Source organism: Sorex araneus, chromosome 1, assembly GCF_027595985.1.
Source record: "Sorex araneus isolate mSorAra2 chromosome 1, mSorAra2.pri, whole genome shotgun sequence".
NCBI classification, from domain to species: domain Eukaryota; kingdom Metazoa; phylum Chordata; class Mammalia; order Eulipotyphla; family Soricidae; genus Sorex; species Sorex araneus.
This window is the reverse complement of record NC_073302.1, coordinates 72,921,084-72,944,126: the sequence shown is the minus strand read 5'-3', so window position 1 is coordinate 72,944,126 and position 23,043 is coordinate 72,921,084. Positions and strand designations below refer to the sequence as shown.

The 23,043-nt window shown below is 44.5% G+C and overlaps 1 protein-coding gene across 3 annotated transcripts in view; it reads right to left on the bottom strand.

The window, feature by feature from the left end:
• The window catches only part of PIP5K1B (phosphatidylinositol-4-phosphate 5-kinase type 1 beta), a 354,670-nt gene extending 332,310 nt beyond the window's left edge, over nucleotides 1-22,360 (bottom strand). Inside the window, exon 1 of one of the 3 annotated variants that reach the window (XM_055132200.1) lies at nucleotides 22,106-22,360. The gene's annotated coding sequence lies outside the window, so the exon portion shown is untranslated. Of the gene's footprint in view, nucleotides 1-21,416; nucleotides 21,799-22,105 lie in introns of those variants that run through there. The other 2 variants (XM_055132196.1, XM_055132192.1) reach the window with 2 other exon arrangements.
• Nucleotides 22,361-23,043: the final 683 nt, after the last annotated feature.

Here is a 23,043-nt window from a genome sequence, read left to right as displayed (position 1 = left end):
TCTCTGAGGTGTGACAGTGAATCACATACCATGCAATATAAACTAAATAATAAATCCATTAGCATTTCATTTCTGTTACAGTAAATATGAGTTTTTCTTTTTTCCACTAACCTCCATCTCCATTATTCATATCTTTTGTTGGGGATGTGGGAGTAAGTGGTGAGGAGGGTGGCGATACTCAGGGACTACTTGGTACTCAGCTTGCTCCCAGCAGTGTGCAGGGGACTATGTGATGTTGGGATAAAACCTTTCACTTGCACACAAAGTATGTGCTCAGTCCTTTGAGTTACTCTCTGCAGACCCAATGTTCATCTCTTTTTAAAGATGAAAGTATGCTGATCTCATGTTCTTGCCTCTATTTCTTGCTTGCTTTTCCAAGTGTGTGTTCTCTCCTGAACATGAATTTCTTTCCTTCTCTTTCACCAACATTTGCATCTTTCTAAGTAAGTTTCATTCAATAAAAACTACATTGTTTTATTAAAAAATAAAACAATAAAGATGTATGTTTTTCCTACAATCATGCTGAAAACTTATTTAAAATGTGAAACTTCAGAATTGAGCTACCATTCCACTTTTGGGTACCTATGTCTAGGACAGAAAAGCATTCATTCGATAGAACATATGTACACACCATTATTCACTGCAGCACTCAGTACAAAAGCTAAGATTTAGGATCAATATAGATAACCAGTGACAGATAAGTGAATCATGAAGATGCGTATACATATATACCGTGAAATGTGACACAGCTATATGGAATAATGAAATCACACAATTCATGGCAACACAGGTGGAACTGGAAGACATCATGTTAAAAGAAGTAAGAAGACAAAGGATAAATCATGGTGCTTTAATAAAATAAAATTCAAAAAGTAAAATAAAGTATAACACTCACTCTGGGATGTTTCTCAATGATATAGTGCCTGTCTCACATGCATGAGGTCAGGAGTTTGATTCCACATGATATCACTTATATGTGGTATTTAAAATACATGGATAAGGGAATGCAATGGTTTAAGGAGCAGATGCCCAGATCACCCTTGGCCCCAGAGTATACGAAGGAGAAAGAAAGAAATAGAGTGGAGGGGAGCACTGAAGAGACAGATAAGCAACAGGGCCAAGGGGATTCGGATACAAAGGTGATGTTGAGGAATAATAGGGCTAAATATCCAAACCACTGAGTCAACAACACTGAAATCAGAGACCCAGACTTTAATAATCAAACTTAAAAAGGTGCCTGTCAAGTGGCCAGATGGGTGCGGGTGTGGGGTGTATGGAAGGGAACCTAGGAACACTAGTGGAGGTAAGTTGACACTGGTGGTGGGATCAGTGCTGGAACATTTTATGTCTAAAATTCACCTGTGACTAACTTTGTAAATCATGATGCTTTAATAAAACAAAATTTAAAAAATATTCTTTTAAAGTGTAAAGCTCGGGGCTGGAGCGATAGCACAGCGGGTAGGGCATTTGCCTTGCACGCGGCCGACCCGGGTTCGATCCTCGGCATCCCATATGGTCCCCCAAGCACTGCCAGGAGTAATTCCTGAGTGCAAAGCCAGGAGTGACCCCTGAGCATTGCTGGGTGTGACCCAAAAAGCAAAAAAAAAAAGTGTAAAGCTCACTGTGGGGTATGTCTTAATGATACAATGCCTGTCTCACATGCATAAGGCCAGGAGTTCGATTCCAGGCATTGCTACCTTGTGACCCCCAGTGCCACAAGTGGTTATTCTTCTGGCCCACACATCTGTGACCCTCAAATATTGTGGTACATGTGAGCCAGAGATATGCCCACTTGTGGCTCTGGGGATCACAATGCCTCTATGGCAGCACAGAGCTACGCTCTCAATCACATGCATGTGACCCCCAAATATTGTGAAAACAAAAAAAAAAAAAAGGGAAGGAAGAAAATAAATAGAAAATCAAAACTTTAATCAGGCAAACTGTAGCCAGGAGTCCCAGTCACACCCAGCCTCTGGGTTTGGGAGGCATCTTTCATGAAAACCCATCAGAGCAGATGCTGCAGCCCTCGCTTCCAATCTGTTTGCCCATGGGCTATAAAAGGAGTGTCTGGAGCTGTTTGACCTCTTCCTGCAACTCCTGTGTAACAAGGTCTCTGAAGTGTGGGATTCTTTTTGTTCTTACCACCTCAAAGGCTATCAATTCTATTTAGCCTCACAATATGCCTTTGAACTAGGCCAGTACCCAGACATTCTCATTCCACTGATGAGAAAAAGAAAGGCACAGGAGAGGTCAAGCCACTGACCAGGAGGTCACTCAAGGGTCAGGAGAAGGACACTGATGAGTCAGGATCCCTGCTCCTCAGGGCACAGGGAACAGGCAGTCTCTAGCTGGTCTCCAGATTCAGCCTGTGCAAATGTATGCAAAATGTTTCTGAAAAAGCACAGGAAGTTCTTCCCAGTGAAAGCAGGAGATAAGCAACAGTAGGTGTGTGTGGTGGTGGTAGTGTGTGTGGGGGGGAGGGCTGCCCAAAGACATTTTCCTACTCTGAATATTTCAAATAGTGAGAATGTCAAATAACAAGAATGTGTAGATCTTTCTGCTTGCTAAAGTTCTTTACTTAGTGAGAACATTCTAGCTACACACACTTTGCATGCAGGCACTTTTAATAGTTCATATGACACTGACTAATATAAATCCTTGTAGAATTTTGAGTTGTTCATGTTTTGCTTCATTCACCTAGAAAAGAATAAAGACAAAAAGAAGGAAGACTGGGGATGGGGTGGGGGGCTGAAGCCACAGTACAGTGGGTAGAGTCCTTGCCTTGCATGCAGCCGATCTAGGTTCAATCCTTGGATCCCCAGCGCCTATGGTCACCTAAGGCCCACCAGAAATGATCCCTGAGTAAAGAGTCAGATGTAAGTCCTGAGCAGTCAGGTATGGCCCAAAATTTAAAAAAGAAGAAGAGCAGGAACAGTTGGTGTGAAAAGGACACTCTGGATGTCAGGCTGGGGTGGGGGTAACACAAAGCAGGATATGGTACAGTCTCTGCTGTCAGGGCTCCAGTATGTTTGGGGAGATAAAGCAAGCACCAGAGTGTCTTAAGAGCCAGAACAGCACCCGACACATATGCCTGAGAACTCATTCTGGGTAAGTCAGCGTGGGAATCCATGTCAGAGAGCCTTCCAGAACAGTCAAACATAATGGTGTCATGCCAGTCTGAAACAATTTCCCTAAAGAGAAGAGAACGCCAGAGGACTCAGCAGGGAAATTGAAACAGTCAGGTTCGGAGCTATGAAGGCTCAAATAAACTTAAAGAGTAGTGCTGGTTTGCAGACATCTATGTTCACCTAATTCTATGAGCCCTTCTCTGAAGTCCTCTCTCACCCCACAGCTCTAATCACTAATGAGAAGGTGTCATGCGGCCCCCAAACAAAACAAAAACAAAATAAGATAAAAGGCAGATGTCTGATATTGTGAAGGCAAGGAAAGAAGCCCGAGATGGAAGGCGCATGTACCTGTATGTCCTATAGATGTCGATCCAACCCACTCCAAGGCTTCTAATACTGCCCAGAAATCAATGAACATACACAACCTGTATTTCATCACAGATTATACAGCCCCACATGATTTCAAATGTATGCCCAAAACTGCACTCAGCTTAGCCTGCTTGCTCTGCCACCAGCTATATACTGCTACTCAGAAACTGTCCCTCTCTGTTGATCATCATTCCTCAAAGCAAAAGCCAGGAACCATCTTTCTTTACTCCTCCCATTTTCTCAAAATAAATAATCAGAATCACCAATGCTCCCTCCCAAATCCCGCATGTCCCTTTCCCATCGTTACTACCTCATCTGATGAGACTTCACCATCTTCCTATCTCCAGGACCTTTTCTTTCTCATTAATTTCACTAAGTACAGCCCATGCAGCCTCTCTAACAGAAAACACAAGCTCATTGCTATTTTGTGGAAACTTGCACAATGGGTAGGGCATTTGCCTTGCATGTGGCCGACCCGGGTTCAATTCCTCCATCCCTCTTGGAGAGCCCAGCAAGCTACCAAGAGTACCCCGCCTGCATGGCAGAGCCTGGCAAGCTCCCTGTGGCATATTTGATATGCAAAAACAGCAACAATAAGTCTCACAATGGAGATGTTACTGGTGCCTGCTCGAGCAAATCGATAAACAATGGGACAACAATGCAGTGCTCCATTGTTTAAAGAACTTCATAGTCACTGGCACACCTGATAATAAGTCCATGATCTGGCCCCAAAATAACCCTCAGGCCCTATACCCTTACCTCCAAAGCCCCCTACCCAGAATTAGTTAGCCACCTCCCTGCATCTACGAACCTTATAACTTCATGTCTTCTTATGTGTGATGTCAAATAAGATATGGTACTGCTGTCCCTATAAGGATGACTGTGACAATTATGAGCAGTCAACAAGACTGTGGATACCCTTAGGGGCCAACATTAAGGCATTCAATTTCAGACACAGTAAAGCATCTAGACTTTTGTGGCAGAGCAATGAGAAAATGGTAGCGGGTTTTATTTATAAATGATTGAAGGTGGATAAGAGCTAAAGGTACCAAAGTCATTTCAGAAGCTGTTATAATAGTCAGCCAGATAAGGGCATTAAAATAGAATATGAGAATAAAGGTGAACTTTTTTTTTTAAATTCCAGAGGGTATGGAACTAAATAAAAATAGGTATGAGCAAAACTCAAAGTCTGCTAAAATTTCAAAATCAGGCTTAAAAAATCAACAAAGATATATGACAAAAATTTAGAATTTTGGAAGGGAGATGGATTTGTTGTGATGGTTGCTGCTGTAGTAAAATAGCAACCAGCTATCACTACAGATTTCATAACCAAGGCCCTTTGCACAGAGGTAGGAGTTGAGATCAGAAGAGTAGACCAGTACCTACGAGGGAGCAAGGTGAGAGTAAGTCAACCTAAATGTTACAGGCCAGAAAGCAAGAAATGAATAAAAGACTAAAATTGGAGCTGGAGAGACAATACAGGGGTAAAGGGCATGCCTTATATGTAGCTAATCTGGGTTTGATCCCTGGCAGTACCAGGAGTGATCCCTGAACACAGAGCACTGCTCAGTATGGCCACAAAACAACATCAGCAAAAAGACTAAATTCTGGTCGTGAATTAGGGTGCTCAGGGGAAAAGATACTTGAAGCAGTGGTAAAGACAGAAGCTAGATCTACCTTATAAGGTCTTTCTGATCAGCTTTTATATTTAACTGTCATTTTCTTTTAGGGCGTGCTCCCAAATAGTGCTCAGGGGCGACTAGGGCCACTCCTGATGCGGATCTGACTGCTGAGTGCTCTGGCCCAGAACCATGCAGTGCTATTGGGCTCTGTGGTGCTTGAAGGTCAGCAGGATTACTTACACCTATGGATGCTCGGGAGACCATGAAGTACCCAGGATGGAACTTGGAACTGGTGCATGCAAAGCTCGTGTGCCAACCTTTGAGTTGCCTCCCAAGTCTCAAACCAAGATTTAAAAAAAGAAGAGGGAGTCAGAAAGGAAAGATAGTTGTATATTTAGTGAATCTATTCATTCACTAAATGATCACGAACAGTCATTATCTTTTCCCAGCTGGTAGGGATACCGGAGTGAATAAACCCCAGCCCCTTTTATCTTGGAACTTTACATTCTCAGAGACAGACAATGAAGAAGCCAAAAAAATGTTATTGACAATCAACACCAATGGTGAGCTCTCAAGCTGCTGGGCCAGGTATACAATAGACATCTGCAAGCTGAATTTGAAAAGATATATGTACACATATAGAGAAACCTCCAATCTATAAAAACTTAAAGTAGAAAAATCTCATATAATCTAAAATTTCTATAAATATCTTTTTTATACGCTTCCCATAGCCTTTTTTACATATGTGTGGAATGACTATTCCTCATATAATGCATACACACAATGAAAAGGCACATCATGTTTACACCATAAACTGCCAAGATGGAGTGGGGATTTCTGAGAAACTGCAAAAGTAAATAATAAAGTCGGACTATACACAAATCTTAAAAGCTGAATTTCCATTCTGTTTTCTATAAACACTCATAAATCCAAAGCCATGCTTCTTCCTCAATGCTCAATGTGAGAGACTGATTTTCCATTTATACCATTTCTATCAATCTTTACCACGCTATCTGAACTGTGTCTTGGGGAAAACAATAAAAAGGCATTGCATAAATATAGATTGTCAAAGCAATGATGCAATTGGATTTTGTTTCCATATAATGAATTCATAACTCTAAGAACAGCCTGGTCCACTTAGTTCCTTAAAATTAAATTAAAATTTTCATCTTAACCTTGTTTTATTGCAGGTATTAAAGTTTGCTTCTAACACAATATGGAAACCAGCAAACCTGAGGAAATTTTCTTTACATTGTCTCCATTGGGAAGAGAAATATCTGTGATAATCTATAACTTCCAAAGACAAAGGACATTAAAAATTAAACTATAACACACCTACCACTATATTTTAAGTTAAATGAAAAACTCTCTAAAATGTGCCTAGAAAGACAATAATATAGTTAAAACATAAATATTTTATAAAAAGAAAAGTAGAAACTATAACTTAAACTAGCCATAAAAGGCAGCATTTCATTAATTTCATTAATTGTCCCCAAACAGGACATTTTTAAAAAAATGCTCTATGCCAATAATGAAATCAAATTATTAACTGAATCAATTTGCCAATGAACTAAATCAGGAGTGGAGAACCATTTTTCTGTCAGGGTGTTTTGGATATTTATAACGTGATTCATGGCTCATACAACAGAGGCAGACAGGCCAGAGCAGCTGACAAGAAGCATCCATGTATGTTTCACCAAGTGCCAGGGCCAGACCACAAGATTTCAGGGTGTACATGTCTGCCGAACTGCTGTTCCCAACCCAAGTAAATGCACAGAATTTAAGTTTGCTTATTATACAAAAGGAACTCCCAAAGCCCTTCCTCAAAAACTGATTTTTTTCTTAAAATTTTTTTATTTCAATGCATAATATCAATCAATTTGAAAAATCCATTTCAGACAAAGCTATTATCTGGTTCTCAATCATGAACAATAGGTAAAGAAGTTACTGCTTAAAACACACACACACACACAGAGAAAGAGAGAGAGAGAGAGAGAGAGAGAGAGAGAGAGAGAGAGAGAGAGAGAGAGAGAGAGAGAGAGAAAGCTCTGTTTTTAAAAAAGAAATCAAGAAAAGGCAGGTAAATTTTTCAAACAATGGCAAAGTATGGTTAATTACTAGGAGGGCAGAGTCTTTACTCCCGAATAGCTTGGAAAGCTGCAATCTTATTATAATATAAAATAAAAGACACATTCTGTTCTGTATAATCTTTTAAAGAATCAGGGAAAGTTCTATTTTATGGGGATTTTCTATACAAAATTTGGTTGCAATAAATTTTGACACTTTTAAAGGAACAAGCAATTTCTTGATGATTGAACCATTTATTTAGAGATAAAACAGGATGCCCCGCAAGTGCTGAGTAGTGAAGAGTATTCTGTCTTGATAATCCTTTAAGTTTGAGCTTGAAGAGTCTATTTCAAATGAGCAGGCTTAGGCCAAAGAGCTCTAGGAGGAGTGAAAGCTCCTATCTCAGATGCAGCCAACCCTAGTTTGATCCCCAGCACTATATACGGTCCTTCTGAACACCCTGTAACCCCTGGGACAGAGCCAGAAATCCTGAGCACTGCCAAGGAGCCCCCCCAAATAACATTGTAGCACTGTTGTCGCGTTGTTCATTGAATTGCTCAAGTGGATACCAGTAACATCTCCATTGTGAGACTTGTTACTGTTTTTGGCATATCGAATATGCCATGAGTAGCTTGCCAGGTTCTGCCTTGCGGGCAGGATACTCTCAGTAGTTTTCTGGGTTCTCCAAGAGGGACTGAGGAATCGAACCCAGGTCAGCCGCATGCAAGACAAAAGTAAAATAAAATGGGAAATCTTGGTATCTCAATGAATTCTAGCCAAAAAATAAACACTGTCAATTTTTGAGGGGGAGGGGGCCGAAGCGATAGTATAGTGGGTAGGGCATTTGCCTTGCATGCGGCCAACCCGGATTCAATCCCCGACATCCCATATGGTCCCCCCAAGCCCAGCCAGGAGTAATTCCTGAGTATAGAGCCAGGAGTAACTCCTGAGCATTGCTGGGTGTGACCAAATAAAATTTGAGGGGGAAGGGGGCTGGGGCACACCCAAGCAGTGTTCAGTGCTTACTCCAGGCTCTGTGCTCTGGGATAATTACTGGCAGGCTCAGGGGACTCTATGGGGTGCTGAGTCAAACCAGGTCAGCCTCATACAAGGCAAGCATCCTACTTGCTGTACTAATGCTCCAGCCCAGTATTTTTAAATAAAGGGTTTTTTTTTATTTTTCTTACAATACTTAGGAGGTTCTTGCTGAAATCAACTGGTGTGAACTTAAAGGGGAGCATTACATGAAAAGAGATAGACATGCCCTAGTTTAAAAGATCTATTTCATCCAGTACTATTTCTCCTGTATCATAGACAATACATCATAGACAACACACATGTGGAGTACCTTTTCTCCAAGTACTGGCAAATGCTAAGTCCCCAAGTTTCCTAGAGATTTCCTAGCTGAAATGGAAACTTTGTGGAGGGATTTAGGGAGGTGTTTACTCAAAACTCTATCTACAAGAACTGAGAAACACAGAGAGCACTGGCCAAGGAGCCACACAAACCTTTGCTCAGAGCTTCTGTGTGTGTGGGGGGAGCACTGGAGTGACTGACGCATGACATGCAACCTTTCCAAATGGCATATAGCAGCCCACCGATGGGGAATACTACCCTACCAGTCTGGCGGATTGTGACTTGTGTGGTAGAGGTTGTTAAGTGGGAAGTACATAGCAGAATATATAAGAGAACATATTTCCTATAGCATATAGCTCATAGTATCCAAGTCTTGTTTCCAAGTTTCCAAGACTATATACTATACATAACAATATCAAGTCTCATTCCCTTGACCCTGAAAAGAGCCTTAATTCATTGGGAAAAACGAGTAAGGAGAGGCTGCTAAAATCTCAGGGCTGGGATGAATGGAGACATTACTGGTGCTTGCTTAAGTAAATCGATGAGCAATAGGATGACAGTGATACAGTGATATACTATATATACTCTATAGTATATAGTTTCCAAAACTTCTGTTTTGAATATAATTATTATATAAATCTCTATACTATGTTTCAAGAGGTTTATTTTAATTAATAGTTAATTATATTATAGTTTGGGTAACATACTTGCAATAGTGTTAAGGCTCATTTTTTTATGTAAGTTACTGTACATCATTTCCACCCAACTGCCCAAGACTCAGATTCTGACAATGTCACTATGTCACCACTTTCTTTCCCCTCACTTACCCACCTCTCCATACCCCACTGCTTGATGATCTTAATTCTGTACCATTCTTCTATCTAGGCCCTTATTTTGTCTCTCTGTATTCAATGGATGAGCAAGATTGTACAGTATTTACCCTTCTCCCTCTAACTTATTTCACTTTACATGATACCCTCCAGCTCCATCCATGTTGCAAACCACAATATTTCATCTTTTCTTATGGCTGCATCATATTCCACTGTGCATATGTACTACTATTTCTTTATCCACTCACTTATCATTGGATGTTTGGGTTGTTTCTGTACCATGGCTATTATACTAGTCACTGCAGTGAATATAGGTGTGCATATGTCTTTTTGAATTAATGTTTTTATATTGGAAAGGGGGAAGCCAAAAAGCAGAATTACTGGTAGTTCTGCTGTTCTTTGAGAGACCTCCATACTTTTCCATAGAAGCTAGAACAGATGATACCCACCATCAGTAAATGGGGTTTCCTTTTATACCACATTCCCGCCAAAGCTGATTGTTCCCTGTCTTTTTGATATGTGCTATCTAATAGGTTTTTTGAAGAGCATTGATTGGCCCATAAAGTTGGCTGTGCAATCAACAAAATGTGCATGTTTCCCTAAAATCCTTAGATCCAAACTCTAAAATCTTTACATCAAAATCCTAACCCTCAATGTGTGGTATTAGGAGGTGGGGTCTTTGGGAGGTAACTAGAAAATGGGGCTTGGCCTTTACAAATGGGATTTGTGTCTTTATAAAAGGAGTCCAGAGAACTTTCTTGATATTCTTCTGCTATACAAGGGACAGATACAATAAGAAGTTGACAAATTGCAACATGAAAGTTTCCTTAGCAAAAGACAGCCCTGAAGGCACCCTGATCTTGAACTTCTAACCCTTAGAACTGTGAGAAATAATTCTGTTGCCTGTGATCCACCAGTCTGTGGTGCCATACAATAGCAACTTAAAATAACTAAAGCAGGTTTATACCTATATTTATTTACAGTTCGAGTCACCGAGTGACTGAAAAAGCCATGTGAAAAAGGTAATTGCCAACCTTGCTTAGACCAATTTCTATTCACTAGTTATTATAGAATCCTACAATCCTGTTGCATTCCATCTTGTGTTCAAGCTACGGAGAACAGCAAAGACAATGCTTTAGTCTCCTATCAACACTTTCCTTAACTGCTTTTCCATTGACTAATTGACCTTTCTGTTCTTTATAAAATGATTGATTGCACCGTTGGGATTCTCAGAGCACTTTCAACACTTGGAATTTGGAGTGGGTTGGGCAGATCCTTAGGACCACACCAATATTTTCATCCATTCCTGTAAGAGCAATTGACTGCATTATTACCCAGGGTGGGACCAGACTCCAGGAAAGCAAATGCATCAGTGTAAGATGCTATATGGAAAAGCATGTCCTAAGAGGCTGTGCAAGAATTAAAAAGGCAATGAACCTGGAAAATCCCAAGAGTCAGACTGCATCCACCTGCCCTGTGAGGAGCTGACAACACAAGAGAGGTAAGGACTTGGCCCAAAGAATCTAGGGTCTTCTCCAATCATCACAAGTCACTATGCATACAGTATGGATAATGGACTAAAGGAGGACCAGAGTGAACTCATGAGCCCAAAGAAGCTATGGCTCGAGTCCAGCAGGGAGATGAAAAGCTGGACTGATCTAAGATGGATTCAGCAGAAACAATGAAGCAGATGGATGAAGGAGATATCCAGAAATAAAAATCAATAGAAATTGGTTTAGATGCAGTGAAAGGGGTAAAGGATGCTTTTCAAGTTAATTCCTCGGCCTACCTGGTCACTAGATGCCCATCACAGAAATATAGGACCTCAGGAGAGGACCAGGTATGCAGAGAAAATACCTTAACTTTGGCTAGAACCTGCAAACTTTGAGGTGTCTTAGAGCTACCAAGTGCCATATCAAGTATGTAATCTAGAATTCCTAGAAGGCTGTAGATATCTACATATGGAGACAAAAACCTTATATTCACTAATGTTGCATCATTGTTACAAGACCACAACTGGAGGTGTAAGTGCATGAAGCAAATAAGACACAACAAAAAATTCATGAGCTTTAACATTTGAAAAGCCAGAACAAAAGGTTAATGCTGCCTCTGCTCATGACCCTAACCTGAGTCTCCCTTCCCTCCCCTAGTAGCAAGGAGTGCTGTAACATAGTCAAAGGGAAGAGAAACAGTACTTGAGAACCAGCTGGGATATAGTAAGTGATCAGCCAAGTTCAGTGGAAACCTCTGTTATACTTGATACTCTGTAGCATCTGGTACTACCCTGTCTGGGGAGTCAATAGCCATCAAATTAACTTGAACTACTGTGAGAATAATTCCTCCACCTGACACCTGAAGCATGAGTGATGAAGCAAGTACAGGCAAGCAAGGCAGGGAGCAGGTCTGAGCCCTCATCACTCACATCCCAGGCCTTGCGGGTAGCACCACTGGGCTGGGCCAATAATTATTAAGAACAATTTTGGGGACATTGTCAAAAGTCTTAGACATCCTCTGTAGCCATAGGAATTTGTTCTTCATGATCAAGAAAAGCTAAGGCTTGTTTTATATCTCTCCTCACAGAGCAGGCAGATGGCAACCCCCCCCCCCACACACACACACACACCCAAAATCACCTGGATTACCAAGCACTTCCAGAAGCTTCTACTTTGGGCAATACATTCAACCTAGCATGCTCTACTAACACTCAGGTTGCTAAGCCCCACTCTCCAGATTTTCTGAGCAGCTGACAGGAGAATCTGCATGCCCAGTGAGTCTCAGGTCAGGCTCATGCTGTGGGCCCAGAGACCATCTTCGAACCACCGCTCCTGTTTCTTCCTGGTACTGAGCTACTAACATTTTAAGAACAGCCATTTGAGTTTGGGAAGCCTTTGCTGAACTTGTCACAAGATTTTCTTTTGTATTATCACTCAAATGTCTTCATTAGCAATTGTATATGTTTATGACTGAGGTAGTTGTAAATCCCTTTTTTAAACAGGAATGTTTTAATACGCTTCATCATGTTTATTTGAGGCTGGAACTATAGCACAGTGGGTAGGGCGTTTGCCTTGCACGTGGCTGAGCTGGGTTCGATTGCTCTGTCCTTCTCGGAGAGCCCGGCAAGCAACCGAGAGTATCCTGCCCACACGGCAGAGCCTGGCAAGCTACCCATGGCGTATTCGATATGCCAAAAACAGTAACAAGAAGTCTCACAATGGAGATGTTACTGGTGCCTGCTCGAGCAAATCGATGAACAACAGGATGACAGTGACAGTGACATAATGTCTATTTATCTGTCCTCCATGACTCATCTTTAACTTACTCTAAAAGAATCTCCCCTTGGGGCCGAAGTGATAGTGCAGCAGGTATGGTACTTAGATGTGGTCAACCTGGGTTCGATCTCTGGTATCCCACATGGTTCCCAGAACACTGTCACAAGTGATTTCTGAGTGTAGAGCCAGGAGTAACAATTGAGGATCACCAGGTGTGGCCCCCAAACAACAACAACAAAAACAAAATAAAAGAATCCCCCCTTGCAAAGAGATGGTCTTCTATTTATACTCAAGCCAGGATTTATTCACCATGCACACTGTTTCCTATCCCTGGATAACTCATGGTCATTTTAATAGAACTGTCATAGTCTTAAAGAATTAGAGGCCAGACTGGGGTCGGACAACAGTAGAGTGGGGAGACCGCTCACCTTGCTGTCCCTGGCATCCCCTATGGTCTGCGAAAGCATGACCAGAAGTAAGTTCTGAGTGCAAAGGCACTCAGGAATTACCCTGAGCATCACCAGATGTGGCCAAAACAAACAAACAAAAAAGTGAAAAAGAAAAGAAAAGAATTAGAGCTCAGAGAGATAACACAGGTTTGCTAGGTTTGATCTCTGGCACCACATGTGGTCTCCTAAGTATCATCAGGAATAGCCTCTGGTCACTGGCAGTTGTGCCTATCTCATCTCCCCCTACACTCCCCCCCCCCACATAATAATAACAAGGATAATGACAACAAAAGAGAATTTGTCTTCACGTGGCCCGTGGGCAGTTCAGTGGTAGAGCACCTATCCCGTAAACACCAGGCAGTGAGTTTGATCCCGCACCACCCAACAGGCAGTGAGCACCACCCTGACAGTAATGCCATTTAGACTCCTAGTGCTACAACTACTACGAGTGTGATCTTCAGTGCACCACAACCAAAGAGTGGGCCAGTGAGGCACACAACAAAGTGTGTGTCTGATCAACACAACAATAAACACAGCATAACAAAGAGGGAAGATATTTGGAATAAGAAAAAGAAATAGCATTAACAAATTAAAATAACAATAGAAAGACAATAAAAAACTAATTGCCCTCATGACAGAACCTGTTAGGTTGGGGGGGGAGGGGTTGGGGGAAGGGGAGGTGTCATACATTTTTACAGCATAGGACTTCATTCACTCCTTCATCTAAATATTTACTGGACACCTATTATGAGCAGAGCACTAGGAAATCAGTGACCCCTGTCCTCAGGAATCTCATAGTCTTGAGTGTGACTCTGGGAAGAGGCTATAGAAAAGCAATGAAATACATAAATGTCTAAGTATCCCCTGTGTTGTGTGCAGAAAAGAGTCCTTTTAGATGAGAGGATGAGAAAAGGTGGCAGGAAGAGTTGAAACTGATGAAAACAGAGAAGCTTAAAGTTCACTCTTGTTCACGCACCCTGATCTGAACTTCCAGTGAAGTCACACTGGATGCTTTCAAAATACATTTATCTAATACTTGCCAAGGAAACTAGAATAACATATTTTATATACAGATTGTTTCTATTAAGGACAATAACTAAAAAAAAAAAACACTGGAGCTGGAGAGAAAGTACATTGAGCAGGATGTCTTGCACATGGCTAATCCAAGTTCAATTCCTTGCAGCCCATTTGACTCCCCGAGACCTATGAAAAGCAATTCTTGAGCAGAGCCAGCAGTAAGTCTTGAACTGCCAGAGTGGCCTCCAAACCCAACTCCCGTCCTTCCAAAAGAGAACTAAAATAATCATTCCTAGGCATATTGGTTAAAAAAATTGGAGCTATGACAAATAAACACCACTTAAAATGAAAAAAACAAATGACCACTAAAATCTATTTAAAGAAGAGCTTCTCTACCTGCCTGATATTTCTAAAATGGTTTGAAGTCAATCCATTCATTACAGCAATTATAGAACACCCCAAGATTTTGAAGAATGATATTCACTCAATCCATAAGACAGTCAATATACATTTGCTAAAATCCGTACCATTTTCCAGGCCAGGCCGTTAAAGATAAACATGATGCCTCAGCTTTTCTGAATGATAAATATTATCAAAACCCATAAGATAAGCTTACCACTCCATATAGATCATCAAATTGTCTTTTTTTAAGTTATTGCTGCTTTTGTTTCTTCATTTTTTTCAAAATTATGATCAAATCCCTCAGCTATTTCAACAGGGGTTACCTATTAAGCTTTTTTAAGAAAAAGGTGTGTGGTAAATATTGAAAATCACAACACAGCCTGACAAATCTACTTCATTTTCTGTGCCAATCTATGATGCAAAGAAACACACTTTATGTCCTGCAATAACTGGATCCTCCTCCCAAATGCCTTGCTCAGCATTACTGGAGAGCAAAGCTTGAAAAGCATCTTCTTCTTATAAAAGGGAGGAATTGGGGCTGGCGAGATAGCACAGCTGGTAGGGCGTTTGCCTTGCATGCGGCCGACCTGGGTTCAACTCCCAACATCCCATATGGTCACCCAGGCACCGCCAGGAGTAATTCCTGAGTGTAGAGCCAGGAGTAACCCCTGTGCATCGCTGGGTGTTACCCCCCCCCAAAAAAAAATAGGGAGGAACTCTTCCCAGTTCTGTCTGTCTTGGTTTCAATTCAAGGAAATTCTTCTTTCGAGACCCAGTGCCTTCAAGTCCAACACTTGTCCGAGCATCCACCAAGGGACATGCACACACACTTTTAATAGGAGCAACACTGAACTCATTTCCCATTTCACAATGAGTTTTTCAAAACTGAGAAAAACAAGCCTCAAGAAATTACTGTAAATGGAGCTGAAGTGATAGTACAGCAGGTAGGGCGTTTGTCTCACAAGCAGCCAGACCCAGGCTCAATTCCCAGCATTCCATGTGATCCCCCAAGCACAGCCAGGAGTAATTCCTGAGTGCAAAGCCAGGAGTAACCCCCGTGCACCGCCGGTATGACACCCCCCCCCAAAAAAAAGAAATTACTGTAAATAACCCCAAATTCTCATATGTAAACAACCCCAAACTCACACAGTTAATGATGCTGTTCATTCATATGTAAGATTTTTTTTTTTTTCTTTTTGGGTCACACCCGGCGATGCACAGGGGTCACTCCTGGCTCATGCACTCAGGAATCACCCCTGGCGGTGCTCAGGGGACCATATGGGATGCTGGGATTCGAACCCGGGTCGGCCGCGTGCAAGGCAAACGCCCTACCCGCTGTGCTATCACTCCAGCCCCCTCATATGTAAGATTTAACATAAAATGATCATATCAAGTGTGACCTATGTCCCAAACATAAGTAGTCTCATTTGGGTATGATGTCTATGATTTCCCATATCTTCGTCTCCTTTATACTCCTGATAAAGCTGGAGAGATAAAAGAAATTATAATTGTGAACAGAATGATAGAATATACAAAATCAAGCCTGCCTTCCCTAGCCTAATCTTTTGTTTTGTTTTGGGGTCACACCCAGCAGTGCTCAGAGCTTACTCTGAACCAAGACTGGCAGCAAACAAGGCAAGCACCTTACTGTCCCCACCCAATCCCTGAACTATCTCTCCATATCACCCCCTGCCCATCCCCACCCCACCCCCCCAAACACACCCTTGCCTTATTTACTAGCATAAAGGGAACTGGCTGAATGAAATACTATCAATGGCAATTAATTGTTGGCTACATAGTGCTTTGAAAATTTTATTAATAGATTAAGAGGTTTGACATTTATTTTCAAAAATGGACTGGGGATTTGGCTCCACTTGCCAAATATATGCATTGCATGTGCAAGGCCTTGGGTGTTGACCACCTCCAACCAACACCCAGCATCACTGGGAGGGGTACTATTTGCCTCTGAACACTGTGACTGGAGCAACAGCACAGCAAGAAGGACGTTTGCCTTGCATGCAGCTGACCCGGGTTCGATTCCTCCATCCCTCTTGGAGAGCCCGGCAAGCTACCAGGAGTATCCCACCCACATGGCAGAGCCTGGCAAGCTACCCGTGATATATTCAATATGTTAAAAACAGTAACAACAAGTCTCACAGTGGAGACGCTACTGGTGCCCACTCGAGCAAACTGATGAAAATGGGACGATAGTGCAGTGCTACTGTGGGTACCATAGGCCAGAGCATCCAGATGGCCTGTGGATCTGGAAGACCAAAACCTTCCTGGCAATAAAAGGTGGCGGGATAGGAGAATGGGAGAAGGAGAGGGAGAGGAGGAGGGAGATGGACAGATAGACAGACAAAATAAAGCAAAGGCGAGGTTTTCTCCCTAAAGTCCCTGGCATTTAGGAGAATTGCCAGAGATAGAACTCCACAAAGGAACAGCTGAGCTACAAAATGTACAGTTCTAACTGGGCTGCTTCTTTAAAAAATAAAAGGACTTCTTCCAACTCCTCAGTATGCTTGATACAAAGAGAACAGGTTTCTGCAACAAGAGCTTTTAAGAGACTGGGACAGTACAGAGCAATGGATAAAAGCTCTGGTTATAGGAAAACATGATTTTGCCGGAATATTAAATGTTCTGACTCACCACGAAGAGAAATACAAGCAAAATGAAAATGACAATTAAATTCACACATTATTTATGACTTTACCAGCAATACAACAAGGCCTCCTTTGGCTTCTGATTTTGTTTGCTAGGAAGAGAAGCTTAGAAATCAGAATACATTTCTATTTCTATTCAAGTCATTCCCTCTCTCCAAGCACAGGAGGGGGCCAAGTACTACTTCTTTTTTGTTGTTGTTGAGTCTTTGTTATGGGGCCCACATCCAGTGGTGCTCTGGGTTTCCTCCTGGCTCTGTGCTCAGAGATCACTCCAGATAGTGCTCCAGGGACCAAACTAGTGCTGATTCCAAAGTGAGTTGGCTGCATGCAAAGCAATTACCTTACTTGCTGTTGCTATTTCTCCAGCTCCAAATTATGAATTCTAAATCTTGTATATACATAAATCAAGAGGGAACACAGGTTACAGGACCAAAAAAATCTCTCCTTAGTGGTATCTACTTAAACAAGAAAATTTTAATATATATTATCTATATAATATCACTGTCATCCTGTTGCTATCAATTTGTTCAAGCGGGCACCAGCAACGTCTCTCATTGAGAGAGTTATTGTTACTGTTTTTGGCATATCCAATACGCATGGGTAGCTTGCCAGGCTCTGCCGTGCAGACTCCATACTCTCAGTAGCTTGCCGGGCTCTCCGAGAGGGGCGGAAGAATCGAACTCGGGTCAGCCGTGTGAAAGGCGAACGCCCAACTGCTGTACTATATATTATATATTAAATTTTAATATTTATACCTCATTCCCCCGACCCTGAAAGAGCCTCCAATAGTTGGGAAAGACAAGTAAGGAGAGGCTGCTAAAATCTCAGGGCTGAGTGTAATAGAGACATTACCGGTGCCCGCTCGAATAAATTGATGAAAAATGGGATGACAGTGACAGTGATAGTGATATATATATAAATCCTATTTAAAATGTATGTTTCTCTAAAAGGGAAATTTTTGTTAGTATCTATGATTTTTAAATGCACTTTCACTTTTAGAATCCCTAATTCAAGTTTGAAAATCAGACTTCTTCCGAATTCCACAGTGGCCATGGTCCTCCTGCTATCACTCTTGACCATGAGTAAGTCCATTCACCTCTCTAGAGCTTGCTTCACTACCCATAAAGGGTAGTGAACTAGCTAATATTTGAATTCTTTAACAAAGAGTTTTATAACTCGGTCTAGGTCTGGATTAGGTAACATTAAAAGCTCATTTTTATTATTTGTCCTCATTCCTCAAACATAATAATTTTTTTTCTGTATACAGGAAGTCATGGTAGAGAGGAGAATTCTTAAAGGGAATTGAAACTAGGTTGGTTTTTGTTAATTAGGTTTTCCACTGAAACCAAGAGTCAGTATTGGCATACTAGAAAGTTTACTCAAATGTTTTTTAAAAGTGGCTGATTTCTCCATCTCAAGAGGGTTTCAGTGAAAAACAAGGCAGAACAAATAAACAAACAAAAAAGTCGATTTCTAGGAAAATTTCTTTCAGTTGGGTAGATATTAGGAATGACAAAGGGAGGTGGGAAAATAAGCCGAAGAGGATGACACAGACAATGTGAGTTTACTGTCTAAGTAGAGAAAATAAAACTCTGCTTTACAGGATACATTCAGGAAGCACAACAGCGCTAGTACTCCTATCAGTGTCCAGAGCCACACCTCTTGGAGGTAAACCTTACACATCAACAGATGTCGGAGATTGGCACGGTTAGATGCTTTATTTGTTTTACATCATCTGTTTTTCTTAAGAGTGATATCATCCCACCTGTCATTCATCCAACAGCTACTTATTAAGCATTCCCTATCTGTGAACCCCCATACTAAAAAGAAATGAACAAATTAAGGTAGGATTGTGTGGAAAATTCAAGTCAATTGTGTCATGTACTTTAGAGTAGTTCTTCCCTCCAGACTACTTCCAAGATAAATAGCCAGATTGAATGATAAAGAAGCTAAACTGAATTGTCCTTGGAATTAATTTTCCCTGCATCAAGTGATATATGGTCAATGGAAAGAGAATAAATTTTAGGTGGGCTAGATAATCAGCCAAATCTCTTAGTTAATTCAAAGTAAAAACTGTTCCCTAGAGAAAATGATAACAGAATTACAGATGCATTAGTTTGCACTACAGGATGCTAAAACAAGTTAAGAAAGATAATTCTCAACATCAACCTCATGTTTTATTAGGTAGAAGGATTGATATCTGAAGGGGACATGATTTGGCCTAGGTCATACAGCCAATACAGTCTGGAACAAGAACTCCGGTGACCAGTCAGCAAGCTTAATAATACCCAGTATATGACAGCATCCATGAGGGTCCTTTTGCTATCAGAAGTGGAACAATGAATAACCCACAAAGCAATGGGCAAGATACCAGGAGCTTCAAGTTTGATCTTCATACTTCCACTATGTTAGACACAAGACTATGGAATAGCCCCTTCACTTATCTAAGCCTCAGTTTCCTCATCTGTAAAATGTGAATAGTAATTCGCAGTGAAACTGCGCAGACCATACCAAATGCAGAAGCACCCAGCCACAGTACAAGGCCTTCTGTAAGCACAGAGCTGGCCAGCTCCAATACCACACAGACCTTGGTTGCGACTCCAACTCCAGCCACTTGTTTCCTTTCCTCCCTGAACCTGGGAAGCTCATATCTCTCCTGCCAATATGTGTCTAATCACCCCAGCGCTGCTTCCCTCCAAAATGGTCAGAATTCAATGAGAACACTGAGGAACACTGAGATGCACAGGCAAAGAGGCAGTGATAGCAATTGTCAAGTATGGCCATGAAATCCCTCCGGTCTTCTTTTTGGAAAAAAACGCAGTTTACTCATACAGTGCTGACATCTTTTTCTTCCTCACTACAGTATTCTGCATCAGCTGGGTCAGACTAGCCAGCTTTCTCCCCTGTCCTAAGTCTAGCTCACATCCAAGTATAGAAAGCGGCATTTCCCCAGGGTAGAGATCCTGCCTGATGCTCACTCAGCTTCCCACTGGGGCGGACTTGGCTGAGAAAGGCTTTTTTCCCAGGCCCTTCGCTCGGCTGGGAATTCTCTGACAGTAGCTACCACCGACAAGATGCTACTTCAGTACATTACAGACAGAAGAACAACGGCAGAGTCCTCCAGTCTGGGGGAGTCTGGGGGGACGCTTTTCTCCAGGGAGGTGAAGGGGTGGTAGGGAGCGGGGGTGGGGATGGGGGATCCTAAATCCAGTCTCAGGAGGACTAATGGGCGACAGAGCTTCCCAGAGAAGAACCTATTCTGGGGCTCTAAAGAACTCACACAGGAGCATCAGAGATCTGGAAGGGTCACCACCGGCCTTAGAGCTGGGGCCTGGGGCAGGCTGCGAATGTCCTAGAAAGATAGTGGGAGTGGGGGAGGGGGACAGCTTTGGTCTGCGACACTCTACCTTCGGAAAGATCAACTAGCATTTCCCTGTTCCAGCATCTATTAGGGAGAACAAATGGAAGACATGCTCAACCTCCCCAAACAACTTCTCGGGAACAGGTTTCCTGGGCACAGCCACGGCGGGCGCCGGAGGCTGGGCAGCTCCGGGGGCAGAGAGCCGAGGACAACACGCTCCTCTGCATAGATGACAGAGAAGCGGACCTGGCTTGTCTTCCGTCCCAGCAGCTTCTGGCACCGGCCCGGTACACCCAACCTTGGCGATCTCCTCGCTCTCTCGGGGACCCTTACACACGCCCACCCCAGTGCACCTCGATCCAGCTGCTGGGGCGTCACTTTGACCGCGATGGGTGATTGAAGCCGGGGAAACGCAGAACAGTGCGGTTGCTGCATTTAAGCTGGAACCATACCGCACCTGTTCAATCCGGCGCCAGCGCCAAAAACGACCAGAAACCCCCCAGAGCCCCTTCTGGAGATCCCCAGGGGGGCACCGAACAAGTTTGCGGCGGGCGGGTTCATACCAGGGGTGGGAGAGGTGGGCGATCTCTCCCTCCGCTGCTGCCCAACTCAGCCGGGCTCCCCAGGCAGAGGGAGAGGACCCGGGTTTAAGTCCGCCCAGAGTGTCACTGCGGCCCGGGGGATCTGGCCGGCGTGCGGGTGGGTGCGGGCGCGAAGCGCGTCATCGTGGGCCCCCTCGGCACCCAGGTCCCGCGCCGGGGGCCACGCGCAGTACCTGCACCTCCCGATGCCCGGGACCGAGTGGGAGCGCAGAGGGAAGCCCTGGGGTTCCTCGGAGACGCCGAGCCCGGCCAGGAGGGGCCGGGACGCGCAGGAAACTTACCTCACCCCGGGCAGCCTCGGGGCGCCGAGACCAGTTGCGCCACCGTCTGCAAGTTGTCGGGCTGTGGTGGCTCCCAGGCGCCGTGAGCGCAGAGCCGGCGCGGGGCGGGAGGGTCGGCGGGGCGGGGTGGAGCCGGGCCGGGGCGGAGCGCGGCGGGCGGGCGGGCAGGTGCCGGGGCTCCGGGCGCGGGGCCGAACTCGGCCGGGACGCGCTCGGCGGGGGCGCGCGGCGGCGAGTGTGCAGTGCGCGCGCGCCGCGGCGGCGGAGAGTGTCCTCGCGTCCCCCTTCTTTCCCGGCCGGTCCTCGGGGCCCGCGAGCAGCGGCCGGCCGCCCCAGCCCCGCGCCTCCGAGCGGCTCCCCGGCCGGGGGCGGCAAGCAGGGGCCGGCGGCGCCCAGGGGCTCGGGCGCGCGGGGGGTGCGGGCGCGGCGCGGGGCGAGCTGACGGCGCGGCGGCGGCGGCCGGGGCTCGGGGAAGCTGCAGGCCCCGCCCGCCGGCCGCCCCGGCGCTTCCCCTTTTCTCTCCACCCCCTCGCTCCGGCCCCGCACGCCCCGCGGGGAAGCCAGGCCGGCTTGCAGCAGCCGCGGCCGCCGCGGAAGCCCGCACCGCAGTCCCGCCGGCCGCTGGGGCGCAGGACACAGAGAGGACCCGGAGCAGCCCCCTCCCCCCGCACCGGGCGAACCCCGCAAACCTGGAGGGTTCCTCCGAGGTCCCCGGGCTAGCGGCGGGCTTCCCGCAGGGTCTCCGAGTCTTGCAGTGCGGCGAAACGGAGCTGCGGCGGTGGGCATCGGGATAGGGCGCTCCCCTTCCTGAGGCCGCTGATCTCTGCAGAGCCCGGTCGCCCAGTCTCCTGCAGGCTGCACCTGTGGGCACCCGAACCCGAACTTAAGCGCAGGTGCCGGGGCCACCCGGAAGGGACAGACTAGGATGGCGGGCTGATGGAGTCCCCCCGCCCCCTCCCCACTTCTCTGGACAGCAGGTGCTCCCTGAAAGTGAGACCTCCCCAACAGGTAGGGGGCGGCTGGCGAGAGAATCTCAGAAAAGAAAACACTATTGGTGGAAAGGGGGAATGAGCTGATCGGGACTTCTCGGGATCCTGTTGAGGCTGCAGAGAGGGTTTGGACACAATAGTCATCCCAGATGTCAATCTAAGCTGTGAGAGGGTAGCGGGGGCCCCATCTGAAGGACTCCCTTGAAGCAGGGATGCTGACAGGAAAGTCAGAGCAAGATTGACTTATTAGGAACCTCAAAGGTTCTCTCCCAGCGGGATCCAAGTAAGGAATAATTCTGTCCCTGGTCACTTCCTTCCACCGTACCTTCAAAACACACGTAAACAAATAACACTCATGCAAAGAAAGGGGTGCATTTGGGGGGAGGAAGACCTGACTGGGGAACCCAACATAAATTCCTGCTTGAGAAACACCCTTCTCTTCCTTCTCAGCAAATGAAGGCTTTTCCGTTTTTAATTGTTCTTGTACACCCACCATCACCACCTCCAACACACACACACACACACACACACACACACACACACACACACACCACCACCACCAACAACAACAACAACACATACACACACCTTTGGTAAGTTTGTTATGGTTTGATATCAGATCAGAATGGGATGCGATT